General features: G+C 45.5%; 1 protein-coding gene across 1 annotated transcript in view; it reads right to left on the bottom strand.

Moving 5' to 3' along the window:
* The window catches only part of ACSL3 (acyl-CoA synthetase long chain family member 3), a 50,355-nt gene extending 35,329 nt beyond the window's left edge, over positions 1–15,026 (bottom strand). The window contains exon 1 of the mRNA XM_058811988.1: positions 14,936–15,026. The gene's annotated coding sequence lies outside the window, so the exon portion shown is untranslated. The remainder of the gene's footprint in view (positions 1–14,935) is intronic.
* Between the last annotated feature and the right edge of the window lie 1,361 nt (positions 15,027–16,387).

The following is a 16,387-nucleotide window of genomic DNA, read 5'->3' as shown; positions in this document are numbered from 1 at the left end:
TTTATTGATTTTGCTCTACTATACATTAAAGTTTTATTTATTGTGCTTTGCAGAAAGAAGTCTTGAAAACCTGTGCCAGCCAATCACATTTAAAATAGGCCAATGTAAACATTTTGTACTTATTACCTTTATGCAAACATTACTATTTACACAGTTCTTAAAGATAATCTTTTCCAGTGTCAGTGGATTAACTATTTGCTGTTTGAGGTGAGCACCCAGGGCGCTCACTGCCCTGGTTTTTGACTTCCATGACTTCACGCATAATAACCAAACTCCAACCCAGAGACTCCAAGATACTCTTGCAAAAAGACACCATTTTGGTCAACAATTTATAGTTGTAGAAATAAATATTAAATTTCTCTTATCGGTGGATCTTGCAAAAAAAATCCCCCTGATTTATTAACATTCACTGTAAGGATAAAAATGTTATACACTGGGTTAGACTTTAACAGACAAAATAGAGTATCTTCATGTACTGCCCAATCTCTTCATTACAGAATAGAAAAATAGGAGTTCTCAAGACAATATAACAAAGCCCTTCATACTTTAAAACTGCACCAAAAAATAGCCTATATTAGTTTACATCTGGACTCAAAAAGTAACATTAACAACCCTGAAGAGGCAGGCTTTTACTACATCTGGAATTCACTCAAGAGCTGTCAGTATTTGCCAGCACTCAGCAAGTAAGTCTTTCTTTTACAAAAAAGAAGAGACCAAAAAGAAAGAAATCCCCATCACTGATTTAAAAATACTCATGTAGTCATCTATATAAACATAAGGCAAACCAAATGTGCACAGACACAACAGCCAATGCTTCACAAGGCAACTCCCTGGACTGTGGAGCAAGGAGGGCCCAAGGCAATGAACAGGGCAGAGGAGAAGCCCAAACATGCACCTACCTAAGGGGAAGGTCTCCTTAGCAAGATGGGTTTAAGGGACAGCTCTATTTGAAAACAGATGCTCTTCATAGGTACAGCAAAAGTGTTTTCACATATTTCTTGAAACAAAGGATAGAAATCCCAGCAAGCCCTACTGAATGCTGGAAATGGATGCTTTGGGTCCCTGGAGAGGAACTGGTCCTCAGTACATCCTCCCAAATTGGAAGCAACAACATCATGGGCACAAGGACACATCTCACCTCCCCAGCCACCCTTCACTGCTTCCCACAGGCCTCTCCTCCCACCACCTCCTGCACTCCCTGGGCTCTGCCCCCCTGGCCCTGCCTGTGGGGGCTGTGCTGCCCCCCTGGCCCTGCCTGTGGGGGCTGTGCTGCTCTCCAGGCCGTCCTGGCAGGCCCCTCTCTCCCAGGCCCTGTGGTTCCCACACCAGTGCACACGCTGTCCTTGTCCACTGCTTGCTGATTTTCCAGCCTCTGACCCCTCCCAGTCTCCCTTTTCCAGGCTGCTGCTGGGTCTCAGCATCTCTTCTAGCACAAGGGAGACCTTCCATGAGCCTGCCAAACATCCCCAGAACCCTCCTCCAGGCAGACCTGGACGCTGTTACAAACAGGAGTGCCTCTCTGCAGTCAGGCTGGGAACAGGTCCGTGGCTCTGTCCCAAAGGACATCTGCTTTCAACAGGGAGGAACAGCACAGCTCAACACTGACCCCCAGGAACCCCCACCCACTGGGAACAAACCCAGCAGGACCTTCCTCAGCAGCTCCACATGACCACACAGGCATGGAACAGCCTCTGCTACAGAGAGAGCTACAAGAGGACTGCATGGCTGTAACACAGGCGCACACTCAGCCAGAGGTTCTCCTGAAACTCTTTCAAGCACACAAGAATGAAAGTAATTCCCACATCAACTGCAGTCCCTGATGTCTCACTCCCAGTCCTGGACAGGAGACAACCTGTCTGTCCCTGGACTCTCCCCTCCCTGCTGCTCCACATTCTGTGAACTGCTGTGGTCTCACACAGAAAGAGGGATGGTGGGACACTAAAATTGCTACTGATTATGTCTCTGTCCTCAAAAGAAAACAGATCTTTAGGATATTAACTGAAGAACACTCTCTGAAAGGACAGGTAGGGCAATTCTGAGCTACCTTGCTCAGATCATCTGCAGCCTCCAGCTGTGACCCAGCGCCAGCACAAGGCTGGGTGAACCCTAAGGCTCTTTAAATGCTTCCCCTCGCTCTGCCAGGGAGCACAAGGCTGGCAGATGGCCAGAGCCAGCACAGCACTCCCAATCCTGCTTCCACAGCTCAACCCACTCAAGGCTTCAGCATAAGCACATCTACAACCCAGCTCCAGTCCTGAGGGAACCTCAGGCACTGCTCTGCAGGAGCGTGGCTCTGAACAGCACAGGGGTATAGTACAAGTCCTAGTAAAAGATCTGTATTGTATTTTAATATCTGTATATAGGCCTTGCCCTGATAAGCCCTGGTTGTTTTTGATGGGCTGCAGCTGTGGCTAGTGAAGATAACTGCGATAAAAGGGGGTGGGCTTGGCCAGTCAGGGAGAGCCTGGAAGGAGCCCTGACTAAGAAGCAGCAACAAGCAGAAGAAGTCTGTGCTGTGAAGAACTGTCCCCAAGAAATTTCTAAAGTCCTGTACCTTCTCAATGATATATGATTGCAACAGTATGGGAATCTAGAAATCAGATAACAACAAGACAGGGGCACGCAGAGCAGCAGGGAACAGGCACCATGACCTGCAACAAACCAGCTCCCAGGTAGGAGTTTGACACACTGCTGGGGCAGCAAAGGGTGTGCATGAACTGCACAGCCCCAGGCTGTGATTTCAGAGTGGCTCAGGCAGATTTAACGCTGGGCTGCTAATAAAAACAGACTGCTCATCTCCAAAAGGTAATTCCACTCTTGCCCTCCACTGTATCAACACACCGGTGCCTGTGTGGCTAGGAGTGAGTCAGATTAGCTTGTTGATCCAGTTTAAGCCCTCTCCTTCTCACGGTGGAATGGTGGATCTTGTGGATTTTCCTTTATATCAACTTGTTTGGAGCCTACCCTGAGTCACTGCAATCACCTAAATCAACAGAAAATTAGCACTACAAAAGATGTTTTCTTCTGCTACGGCAAACTGAGTAACCATGACCTGACAGGAGTTACTGACAAGGCAAAACCCGAGGAGCAGAGGGAAGGCAGGAGCCTGGCAGGGGAGCTGCAGATGAAATCCCACTGGGCTGTGGATGAAGCAGGCTCAGCACAGGGACAGCAGGATGGACACCCTGTGACACGGGTGTCACAGCACTCTGCTCTGGGGATTAACCTGCTACTCTCCTGCTCATCATCTCACTGCTTACTTCTACACAAGAGCTCAGCCTTGGGGGGTTCAAGTGCTACAGGCTTAAATACCTTTAAACTTTGGGTATGGGCTCATACACATCCTATAAACACAAAGGGGTTTAATTTATGTCCTTCACATGTCAATGCTATGTTTGTAAAATTATACTCCAATTTCCTTAGGAAGCAGCCAAAAGGCATGTTATTAGGATTAATAAATTATTGCGTCCTTGTTAAACACCAAGATACTACAAAGGTAGGAATTACATGAACCAAAGAAGTCCATCTACCCTAGAGAGACACTCTCTACAGTATTAACTAAATTTTGATACAAAGGAGGAAGTTTTATTATCTAGAAAATATTCCTTTTCCTCTTGTAGATTAATTTACATCAAGTAGGAAAAAAAAAATCACACCTAGTGTTGGCAGACAACAGGGAGCCAAATGCAGAAACACAGAACTAAACTAGACAGAAGGAACTTCTTCAGGGCACAGAACTGTTCTTTCTCTAAAATAGAGCCTTAGCATATCCAGTTATTCTAAAAAGGTAATGGTAAGTGGGTATTAAAAACTTCAATTTGATATCAACCTCTTTTAGGTACACCCAACCCCTACTGTCTGCAATATCACAGCACACTGCAGGACAGCAAGGTTTGTACATTTCTCCTTCCTAACAAAACAGAGTGACATCTATAAGAAACTGAAAGCTAAAGTGACATCACAAAGCAGACAAACAAAAAGACAAACAGATTTATTTCCCCCACAAAAAAGCTACAGGATTCCAATGCACAGCCTGACTGCACAGGCTACAAGATTGAGTTTAAACCTTTGTTCCAGGTGAAAAATAAAACTAAATCAAAGTGAGTTCAACACTAACAAGCTGCAGGAACAATAATTAAACACTCCTAAAGCTACCTTGCCTTGTAAGGTGAACACCCTTCCAATAAAATCAACTAAAAATGCAAGCCTCGTTGTAACACTGCATCTTAGATTTTTTCTATTTAAAACATTTTAAAACTTATTTTCCTTAAATAAGGGTTTTTTTTAATTTATCCAAGACAGGTTAGATATTTAGTGGATTGACAAACACATCTTTATTAATAAAAACAATAAAACACAGGTCTAATGTGACAACTTTGTCAGCAAACCTGAAAGCGCTTCCCAAAAACAATTGTGCTAAACCCACTTCTTTAAAATCTTGTATGCCAGAACACAATCCAGTGCTGCTCCATCTTTCATCTCCTTCCCCTCCCACTACATACATGACACTTCATGGCAAACAAGTGTCTTAAATCGTTTCAGGCACTTTGCCAGACACTGTCAATACACTGCTTCCATTCCTTTTCACAAGCAATTATTAGAGCATTTAAGAAATGCATTTAGTGTCAAACTAAATTAAATGTTTTCATGTTTGTAACAGAGAAAAGAAGAAACTAATGGGTAAAGTACCTTACTAGTGGAGAAGGCCTCAGAGGAACTTTAGTCTCTGCCAATTCACTGCTAGAGAGAGATGAAACCACCAATTTCCCCAGCATCCTGCTGGATTTTCAAACCACAGACACAAATTAAACGTGGAAGAGTACATAAGCACCACGGCACATACAGTATGAAAAAGTCTGCATAAAAATAAGCCAGAAGCCTCAGCAGTAACCTTTGCCTACTGATTGAGTGGTGGAACAGCTGAGTTATCACTGCCAGCTTATCACTCCAAATTCCTACAGTCATTTTCCGGCTCGTTTAAGTCAATTGCCCTAAGTGCTTCCACTGGGAGGCAGACTCTGCTCTCCATCCCGATCCAAGGGACTCACCAGAATGCCTTCATGTGCTGTTTTCTACTACAAAACACAGCCTAAGATCAGCTCTCCAGTTTCTGGGAAATCTGAAATGCTAAGGCATGAACAGCTCTGGCTTGTTTGCTTCTTAGCAAATAGAACAAAAATAGATGGTCTACTGCCATACATTCAATGTGATTTGTACTGTATCCTAGTCATGTATTCATTAGATCAGAACCAAAAAAATTTAACAAAACAATCCCACATATTTTTAACTGTAAAGGTGCTTTGGGATTTTTTTCTCCAGCAGAAGCTATACATGCAGAAAATTGTTCTTACTTTTAGATAAATTTGAGTTCATGTAGTGCCACAGTAAAAATTATAACCCATTACCCTATATTCATTTTTCAGTTCATTTTGGCCAGGTCTGAAATCTGGTAAGCCTGTATATTTATGTGGTCTTTGCCTTCTTCCTTTAACATTTCTTCTCTATTTGGGATGGGATTTTGTCAGGGATAAGTGTTGACCCTGATGCTGGCTCATTCGCTGGTGTGCAAGGTCAACTCACACACACCAAGATGAGATATTTGATTTCTTTATTCTAGTTTGCACAAAGGAGGGATCCAGGTGTAACCCCACAAAGTCAGCAGAACTTGACACTAGTTACACCTTTTACCAAGGCCATCAGTGTTACAAATACACATAACTAGTACTCAAGCCCCTGTTCACTGGTTACCTCTCTCAGCACTCCTTGCCCATCAGCCCACATGCCCAGCCCTTCTCTGCACTGGGGTCAGGCTCTGATTTCAGTGGGTGCTCATGGGTGGGTGCCCATGAACCCCTGCAGAACCCCCTTTGCCCAGCCACTGCTCAGTCCTGCTGACTCCACTCCTGTGCCCCTGTCCCGACAGCCCTCTCAGCTTGGATTGTGCTCCCCTTCCCTCCAAACACAACATCAGCCAAGCCTACAAGTCTCTACAGGTTTCACAATGCAATTGCTTCACCAGAACTGCCTACCCATAGCTACTAATTAACATCAAAACAACTGCACAGCTCGGCGCAAATCTTGGGGGACTTGATAACCTTACACCAGAAGCTCCTGAAAAACAAGCAGCAGATGAATACTCAGGTAACAAAAGAAATCTGAGAGAACAAAATAGAAGATATAGACTTCACAGGAAAAAGTGTGAAAATTCCAAGTCTTTAGGCAAATTTCTCACGAGAAAAATATCAGATGAACAATACATATAAGAGAATTTTACAATACATTTCAAAGCAACAAGGACATCCGCAGCATGATCTAAGTTATCAAAGTGATAAAGTGGGATGTTTCACCATTTAATTTGAAAGGCTAAATGACATTAGCTGGTGACATTTTTAATACACTTTCTCTTTTGAAGGATAAATACATTCTCAGGTTTCAATTATTTGGAGTTTTGCTAGATTTGGTTTGTTATTTCTTTTTAAACATCATCGTGTCTAGTCATCTACAGATTTACTGTCAAAATAAATGGAATTAAGTGGATCCCACACGAATATCTACTTTTCTCACATCCCATGCTCTCTACTGTAGTGCTCCAAACCCCAGAACAGGAGCAACCCCTCTCCTCTGGCCTGCAATGGAAGTCACAAGTCCTTCAGGAAGGATCACCACTTTATTAAGGAAACACTGCTGCTCCCAACCCACGTGCATGGTTCAGATTGTGTAATCCAACATTCAGTCTTGGTACAATGAAGAAATGCCCCTCAATCCACACAGCAGAAAAACAAAAGAAATGCAATTTATAAAAACCACAGCCCTAGCAGGTCTTGTCTCAAGCCAATACTCACACAGGATTCATTGGGAGTTTCAGAGTTTGTGGACTGAATCTCTTGTAAGGACTAACCAAAACATCTCAAAAGTAGTGCTTCACTCCAGCAGCAATATAAATGCAAAAAATAACCAGTGGAGCTTTTCCTGAGCACAAACACAAAGAGAGAAATGAAATTTGCTCCAAGTTCTGGGAATATGTAATTTTCACTTTTGGTAACTTTACTTCTGCCACAGGTTAAAAACCTATTCTCAAAAGCAGAGTTATCTGCTTCTTAGATTGCTCACAGTGGTGTCTGTGAAACTCCACATCCTAAACACCCAGGTTTACAGATTATTAAGCCTGACTCTTAAACTGGTTTAACAGAAATACTTTGCTTAAGATTTGGAGTATATGTCCAAATGCAACTATTGTCCTGCAATGACCAGAAACTGCCTCCCTCCTAGTATTATTTAGGACCTAATGCTAAAAAATAACTTCACTTATTTAACTTCAGATTTCAAAAAACTCCAACTAAACCAAACCAATTTATAAGGCACCAAAAATGCTGCACACACAATCAGTAGAAATGGGACTTCAGTAAATATTTCCTATGGATACAAGCATAGCCCCATAAACACCAAATTGCTAAAAAGAACTGGAAAGCCTGGAAACCATGAGCAAACCATTGACCAATCAAGCACTTGATGAAATCTGGGGAAAACTACCAAAGATGATTTTGGCTGTTAATGCTTCAGCCTCACTTCATCTAATTATGGTCAGACAGCACATTTTGCATTCAACAAGTTGTGTGGTGACTGATGGCAAGTCACAAAAGGCTGAGCTACAGAAAGACAAGTAGGCTGATTCTCTGCAAACTGCTTTGTGTGGTTTTATTTCTTTTGGCTGCTCTAAAGTTCCAGGAACAGTGGGGAATATGGTACTACAAAATAAAGAAACAGCCAAGGAAAAAGAAAATACTCAAATTCAGTGTTTTCCTAAAGAGCTACTTGATCTAGATTTTATATCTATACTGCTTGGAGAAAAATTACTCTTGTTCAAAATCCAGCACTATAATTTATTTAACCATGGCATAAAGAAGTCTACCCTGCTTATTTGAGTCATCATTCTATTTTCTAGCTTTAGAAATAACAGAGTATCAGGACAACCTCTCTCCATCACACTGGAACAAATATCCTTTTCTCTCTTTTTATCACTCTTCCTTTTGTAAGCAAAGCAAGGCAGGATCAGTCATGAACATGCTCCACAATTGCATAACTCAAAGCAAGCAGGGAACAAGGTCTCATTAAATTAGAAGCCATTTTATTCTCTGAGAAGCAGCATTACACAAGTGTGCTTCTCAGCTCCAAGCTCTTATGTGCCACCCTTAAAAACAAAACATACAAACACAGGTGGTGACAATCAGAGGACAATATCCAGTGCCCACAGATATGTTCAGACTGGGATGAAGGTGAGGAAGGAACTCCTCATCCTCCCAGGAGATCACTCAAGTCAGTGGCTCAGGATCAGTACACAAATACTGCGTAGGTAGAGGGAGGTTTGGGTAGAAGAGATTCCTGTTTTTCTCTTCAGGGAAATCAAACACACCCTTAGACTCTGATTATGTAAACATGACCAAAATTGAGGTACGTGGCTGGGCAGAGCCTTCACTGCTAAGTTTCAAGAGCATTGACCTTTTTAAAAAAGAAAGGTACCACCACCACAAATGGTAGCAACACCATTTGTAAGAATTTTGTGAATATTCTCAGGAAAAATTATTTTGTCTGTCTTATACAGATGTCAGCATTACATTAATACAATCTGACAAGGTGGAAGTCCAGAATAGACTATTAAATATTTCTAGAAGTAGAATATAAATATTTCAAATGTTTCATGAGCTGCTAGCATTTCAAACAAGAGAAATAAATCTTGCTGTTAAAAAAAAAACCCAAAGAATCATGAAATATTAAGCTAATGATGTAATTAAAATACATGCAGTTTCAACCACTGTACTCTTAGAATCTGTTATCTTAGATGTATACACATCTATAGATACACAAAAAAACAAGTCAGGGTAGCAGATGTGTCAGTCCTTTCACAAGCTGACCTGGCCACAACTGCATTTGTGACTGTGTAACACAGGATTTGGGCAGAGGACTATTTTTTTCTTAACTATAACTGATTTTATTAGCAAATTAAAGATTTAATTTTTTTGAGTGTCTGCTTTACCTAGCTTTCCTGATCAAAAACCTTCACCCCCCCTTCCAACATCCACTAACAGCCTTGCCTTGGTGACCTGGACATTCACACATGAGCACACAGCCCTGCTGGGAAGTGGATTTGTACCTTGCTCTTGAAAGTACTGGATGTTACCACATTAAGCCTTTTGTGCAGATTGTAAGAAAAGCAGGTAACAATCTCCACAAGCACCCTCAAGAAAGGTGAAAAAATGAAATCTACCCAGTTTTCAGCACTGCAGAATTGGAAAATATTTTCTATGCATCTCAAAGTTATCCATTAGGAAAAGCATTTCTCTATTCACAGTTTCTCTAGAACAATGCAGTGCAGCAATACTTCATCAGGACAATTAAACTGCAGCTGTAAATGCCTGGAAAGTTCTGTTACCAGGGCTGTACAAGTCATTTGTGGACTTACAATGGGACAGACCAAACCCAGCTTGCCACAAAGATCACCAAGCTCCTGCCTGAGCACTCCTGGGACAGCTGTCTCCCCTGGGTGCCTGCTGCCTTTACCTCTCTTCAGCACTCACCAACAAAAATCCTCACAGAACCTGCAGACAGAAAAAAGCAGATGTTTCTCTACATACCCATTTAAATCCTCCTGCAAGCCATCACCTCCTGCTGCTTCTATTCCCTTCTGCCTTTCTCCATACCCATACACTCAAAGCCAACTACAGATACTTCTTTACCAAACACAAATTATCAACTCATCTGAATTCGGAGTTAACCACAGGTGCTCCACTTTCCAGTTTTTCATGGGTTCTCACAGAATGAGCTCATAAACATTGATTTTAATAATGGTTTGGTGAAACAACTGCAGTCCACACTCAGTTTCACAGACTGTCTTCTCATACTGTCTTAACTTTGGTTGGCAGAAATTTTGCTGTATGTCTGATTAACAGAATTTACATCAGCATGCACATTGATGTATGGCACTGCTCTAACTGTTCAAGCAGCACAGCACCCATGGAAAACCTTCCTGAGGATGGCCAAGCCTTCCCACATGTCTGAGCAGCCATCCTGAACAACATGAGGGATGTTCCATACCCTGTCCTGGAGAGCAGTAAGGCAAAGGCAGAAGTCTTGCCTCTAAAGATGCACAAAAAGCATTTTTACACAGTTTTCAGTATCCTTATGAAGTTATTTCAGGAGAGAACATACTACACACAGGAATGTCACACAGCAAATAGATGGGAATGAAAGTGGCAGTACTGCACTAGTGCCACGCTGATGCTTCAGCTTCTGTAAGTCACTTCTAATCTTCACTATTTTCCCCTTCCAGGTCTCATACTGGTTTCATCAAATAGATACAAGCATTCAAGGTAAGGATATTTTACATAGCTCTAAAACCCAAAGCACTAGATTTCCAGTTTTATAAGGCAATGGGAGATTTGCAGTTTGTTCTTGCTGTTTTCAACATCAACAGTGAAAATCCATAAGAAACTCCAATAATCATCTTCCTTGCTTTTCAGGAAACTCACTGGACTGAGAAGGCAGCTTGTCCCATTTCAGATATGGTAATTAACTAGCACATTTTTGTAATTAATAAGACTTATGAACACTGAGGGAAAGACACTGTCCCAATGCACAGGTGGTGACAAATTGCCACCTCCTCCTTGGGGATTACAGACACCTCAAGTCAGCACCTTGACTTCCCATGAGCTGCAGGCTCACTTATGGAATGAGAGGACACGTGGGTGAGGATTCCTTCCCAGGGATCAGTAAAAGACTCCTGCAAGTTTTGAACTGAGTTGATTCAAACCATTTTGAATTGTGAACAACTTTTCTCTAATTGATTCAGAAGGTAATACGGAATAAGATCGGAGTTTCCTTCAAAGTTGTATTCCTGCCCCCCGGTATTTCAGAACAGTCGTTCAGGAGGTGTGTTTAAGATCTATCCTTGTACACATGGTTTCCTTCAACAGACTCAAAACCATTAGATCCCAAACTACTGAATCCTGAGAGCCCCTCAGGCTTTACTCCATGGCAAGCCCTGATGTAGACCAGGCCCTCAGGAGGAAGAGCAGGTTCTTCCAACTCTAGCTGCATAATTAAGCAAATAAAGTGCTGCCATTTGAGAGCTGCCTAGGACTGGCTTGACTGCTTGCTATACTGCTCCAAGCCTGACATGTAAACCTGCACTGCCAACCCTAAATAAGCTGGCTCACAACCTTCCACTGCAACTGCTCTGTTGGCAGAAAGTAGATAGAGCCATAGGATAATTCAGGTGGAAAAGGACAACAGGGGGACTCTGCTACAACCTCAAGCTCAAAGCAGAGTCAGCTATGAAATCACACCTGCTTTCTCAGGGCTTTACCCAGCTGGATTTTGAAAACTTCCACAGAAGGAGTCTGCAGGAGCTCTCTGGGCTACCAAGTCCCACCACTTGACACACCTCAGGGTGCAAAATGCCTTATGGACACAGACCTCTGTGACTTCAACTCACACCTGCTGTCTCTTATCTTCCCACCACGCACCACTATGAAGAACTTGGCTTCACTCTCTTGAAAACCTTCACACAGGTGCTGGAAAGGCCCCCCAGGCCTATTCTTCTCCAGGCTCAACAATAGGCACAGCTCCTCTACCTCTCCTCACAAAGCAAAAGCTCACAACTCCAGCCAATCTTGGCAGCTGTCCCCTCAACTCACTGCAGTTTATTGACATTTCCCTCGTCCCAGGGAGGGGAGCACAAGTGGATGCTGTATTCTGGACAGGGTCTAACAAGTGCCAAATGGAATGGGATAATTGTCTCACTTGACCCACTGGCTGTGCCCAGCTCACTGCCCACCATGACCCCCGAGCCCTCTCAGCTGGGCTCCCCCAGATCAGGCTGTGCTGGTGCAGGGGTCACTCCTGGCAGGGACAGAGCCAGAAGCCCCCACCCACCCCTGAGGAGCTGCTTAAATGGTAAATTTGCTTAGTAATCGGCAGCAGATGAAACGGATCGAAACTGAAGCCAAGTCCTCTTAGTGTTAATGCACCTTACTTAGTAGGACTAAGTCGCCTCTTAGGGCCATATTCAGATGGCCTAAATTCCACATAAATCCTTCTGCCTCCTATTTCTTATTAGCTGGCTTTCAGGCAGCTCCCCACTCAGTGTCTTATGTAAATTCTCTGAATTGCTTTTCAGAACCACCTAGAATTCTCCGTTGACTGGGAAAAGGGCCTGCAGAGGAATTGAGGCCACCTGAGCCTAGTTTTTAAGGTCCAGTAACACTGCATCAGACTGCATGATTTTTTGGATTTGCCACCATGGCAGCAAGTAGCAGTTGGCTGTCAGGACAGGTTTAGTTACTCTCCCACTGGAACAAGTATTTTAAAAGAAAATGTAGACTGCTAAACAATTCAGGACTCAGTTCTTCCTGGTACTTTCTGGAAATTTAATCCATAGCTGGATTTCCTTTAACAAGAACACTTTATCCATAGTTCTTTTGAATTTTGTCCTGAGCCATGCGCTATGTTTGTTCCAGAAGTCTTGACAATCCATTCAAAAAAATTGGGTCTTTAGTACGACTCAATGGCTCAAACCATTCACTGGTCTACAGAAAGGAAGAATAAAAGCCCTACAATCAGCACTGAATGGGGGCTGGGGAAAACAGTGGCTTAAATGCTCACCAGTTCAGCAGAAGCACACCATGCTTTAAGTCCAACATGAAGACAACTCCGCTAGTTCTTCAGAGATTAACAGTTTTACAATAAACACTATTCTGATTTTCTGAGGTTTCTGGCTAAACCACATCTTGGGTTCTGGGAAGTGTCAGAAGTGAGAAATTGCTCACACCAGCACAGTCAGCTCAACAAGCCCTACTCAGTGTTCTTACACACTCAGGATTCCCCAAGCAAAAGAGATGGAGCAGGGAAGATGGGAACCACCAATAAACATTTCTGAAAAGTGGAACCAGATTCCACACACCACAGTCCTCACACCTCTTTTTAGGCCATTAATGGTGCTTTTATCAAAGCCTCACAGCACTCAGGTGCACAGGCATGGAGAGTCCCTGGTCCACAGCTGTAAGCCAGAGCTCTCTCAAAACATCCCACCTCTGTGAAACATAAAGAATAAAACTGAGGCTGGAATTTACTACCTGCACCCTTACTTGAGTGGAATTGGACATTTGAAGATAGAACAAACATTCAGAACCGAGTGCCAGCTTATTGCAGGTGAAAGAGACTACTGTGGAATTAAGTCAGTGAGCCAAGAGGGACCAGATCCATACCACAGACTGACTTCATTATGAGTTTCAAAATTTTTCATCTCAGACTGACTGAAGTTTGTCAGCCAGCCATCGACACTGAACAAATGTTAAACCTGAACCTACCTCCCGTTCCTAGGGACCAACAATAATAAACATGCTGAACAACTACAAACAAAAACAGGTCTGTAAGTCACAATGAATGGTTTCAGCCATTCCTGAGGTATAAATCTACAGGTCATTCTTGGTAGTTCTTCCCAAGCTTAAAAATGTCTTAACTTTTCAAAGCACACAGAACAAATAGTATGAGAAGTGCTGCAGATAGTAATGAACACAAAGTCTTATGAATGCACCCAGATGATTATCTTCCTCTTAGGACACAGTCAAGACCTGATAACACATCTATTATTTCATGCTTCTGGTTTTTTAGCCCCAGGAAGTAAAAATCATAAGCCACAGTGAATTTTTGCACAATGAGATGGCAATCCACTCTGGAGAAAGACTGTATCAAGAGAAGAATTTAACCAGTCAGAAATCACATTAAGGCTGTTGGTTTCAGTTTATGTTTTTCTTTACATGATGCTTAAAACAATAACAAGACAAAAAAAAAACAAATTTCATGCGAACTAAATTTTTGTATTCTGAGTAAAAATGACTGCCCTTACCCTTAACAGACTTTTTTAAGAAACCAAAATCTTTTACCATTGGTATTACTCTTTTTCATTAATTCTGTACTGGTAACAACACTTTAAAACTAAAGCTACTCAAATACAGGAATTTCAGGTCTGGTGTTATCAAACCCATTTCACAGGCCAAAAAAAAGTGCTAAACTATACAATCTGATACTCCTAAACAAAATGCAGTAATACTTTACAATAAATAAAAGATTACATAGCAGCTGCTGTACATAATTAAATGTTGGGGGGGGGGGGGGAAGGAGGGCTTGTTTCTTCAGTAAGGTAAAAAAAAGTAGTGACCATAAAGTATCTTACAAATATTTTTACTCTGTTACTGCCCTCATTTTCCTGGAGGTTACTGTTTCCTCATTTCCTAGGGATTCTGTATGAGTCCTAAACACCGAACTTCATGCTATTTATGGCACTATCTGCAATAGTATTTTAAGGCGTGCTGCTCTCCCTACGAGTGAAAGGTGTTCCTGTGCCATCCTTTCCGGGCAGGTGCGGGAAGGGAACGCACCTCAGCTTTAAATCCCGCATCAACCCCGGGAAACCGGGACCGCAATCCCGGCCCGCTCCTCCCGCGGCCCTGCCGCGCTCGCATCACCCGCGCCCACCGACCGCACGCCGGGACCGCGGGGCCGTGTTGGGTCCCGGAGCCCGCGGCGGGGACACGGCACACGGCACCGGGCACCTGCCTCCCGCCACCGCCTCGGCCGCCGGAGGCCGAACACAAAGCAGAGCGGAGAGCAAACCCGCGCGTGTTACCGGCTATTATCTCGCTAATGATCCGGAGCGCCGCTCCCGCGGGGGCGACGCCGGTGCGCAGCCGCTGGCCCCGCCGGCAGCCGGGCCCGCGGCAGCCCCGCCGGGCGGCTTCAGCACCCCCGCGGCCCGGATGGCCGCCGCACTCGCCCCCGCGGAGGCGGCGGGACGCCCGGCGGGGCCCCGCACGGCCGGGCGGGAGCGCTCGTGGCGGCGCAGGGCCCCGCAGCCCGCCCCGGCCCGCGGCCCCGCACTCACCGGCCCCGGCCCGGGGACGCCGCGGCGGCACCGCCCGCTCCTCGCACCACCCGTTCCGAGTGCGCGCCCGCGCTCACCCGCGGCCGGGCCGCCCGCCACCGCCGCGCGCGCTCATTCCGTATGCGCCACGGCGCCTCCTGGTTGGCCCGCGCCGAGTGGCGCGCGGGGCCGGGCTCCCGCGGAACGGGGTTACTACAGGTCACCGCGCCGGGGGGCGGGGCCGGCACCGGGGGCCAATGGCTGGCGAGGGGCGGAGCCGCGCAGCAGCGCGTCCGTCCGCGGTCGGCGGTGGGCGGCCCGTGCCCGTACCGGTACCGGTATCCCCCTCACGGAGCCTCCTCATGGCCGCGGGCCCGCCGCTGACCGCCCTGGCCGGGGCGCGGTAAAGAATGCTTTCTGCCACGTGTCCCGGTCAGAGCGACTGACCGCGGCATGAGCGTGCCCCGGAGCCCCCGGCGCGGGTCGCTGTAAGAGCCGGGGCCGCGGCGGGGCCTGAGGCCGCCGTTCGGGCTTTGCCGGCCCTGAGGGTTTTACCGGAGCGTGGCACCGCGGCAGCTGCTGCAGGGCTCCTGGCCTGCATCTCTGCTGGGAGAGATCGGTCATGGCACATCCAGCACATCCACCCTGACCAGACTGGCCTCACCTGGAACGGTTTTGGTCGGTGCTGCTCAAGGCAGGGCTCTCCCTTAACAATTCCTGAGGACCTTTTGTCAATATTGACTCATCCAGGCCCTGCAAATGTTCGCTCAGAATTAGAGGTTTTCGTTTAACCGGTGTAATACAATACTGAAACAAAACAAACGAGCAGCTGCCAAAGAGAAGCGAAACAAACCCAACGAATGTGAAGAAGGTTTCAAAGCCCAGGGGACAGCTCTGGTTCCTGCGGTGCCGGGGTGGCTCCGCGGCGGTGACAGCCACCATTGTCACCAGGGGAGGTTTGTTTGGCTCGCCTGGGGCGGGTCAGGCCCTGGCACGGCAGCACAGGGATGTGAGGGCACGGCACGTGGCAGGGGGAGAGCAGGATTGCCGAGGCATGAGCCGGGACACCGCTGTACCCACAGGCACCAGCAGTGAGTTACTGTGAGCCGGGTGCGAGCTGTGCAGCTGCCACCGCCCCGGCTGGGTCCTGTTCCTGCTGCCCCTCACACAGAGACAGAAACGCTGTTTGCATCTGCAGCCATCTGCGGAGTTACTCGGGTGGCAGAGAATGTGTCTGCTCTTGCTAAAAGCAGATTAACAGGATATATACTTGTAATCCAAAGACCAACTAAGTCAGTCACCTCAGTTACTGGAAAAAACACTTCCAACTGTTTAGAACTGGAACACAGGAGATGGCTGCTGACTGTTTGAAAACATTATCCACAGGAGTTACCTGAACTATAAAGGTCATGAGCTGCTTAAGCAAAAAGGTTGCTACCTGAATTATGGGCAGGAGTGTGGAGACATACTTAA

This window comes from Ammospiza caudacuta, chromosome 11, assembly GCF_027887145.1.
Source record: "Ammospiza caudacuta isolate bAmmCau1 chromosome 11, bAmmCau1.pri, whole genome shotgun sequence".
In the NCBI taxonomy this organism is placed as follows: Eukaryota; Metazoa; Chordata; class Aves; order Passeriformes; family Passerellidae; genus Ammospiza; species Ammospiza caudacuta.
This window is presented reverse-complemented; position numbering and strand designations above follow the sequence as displayed.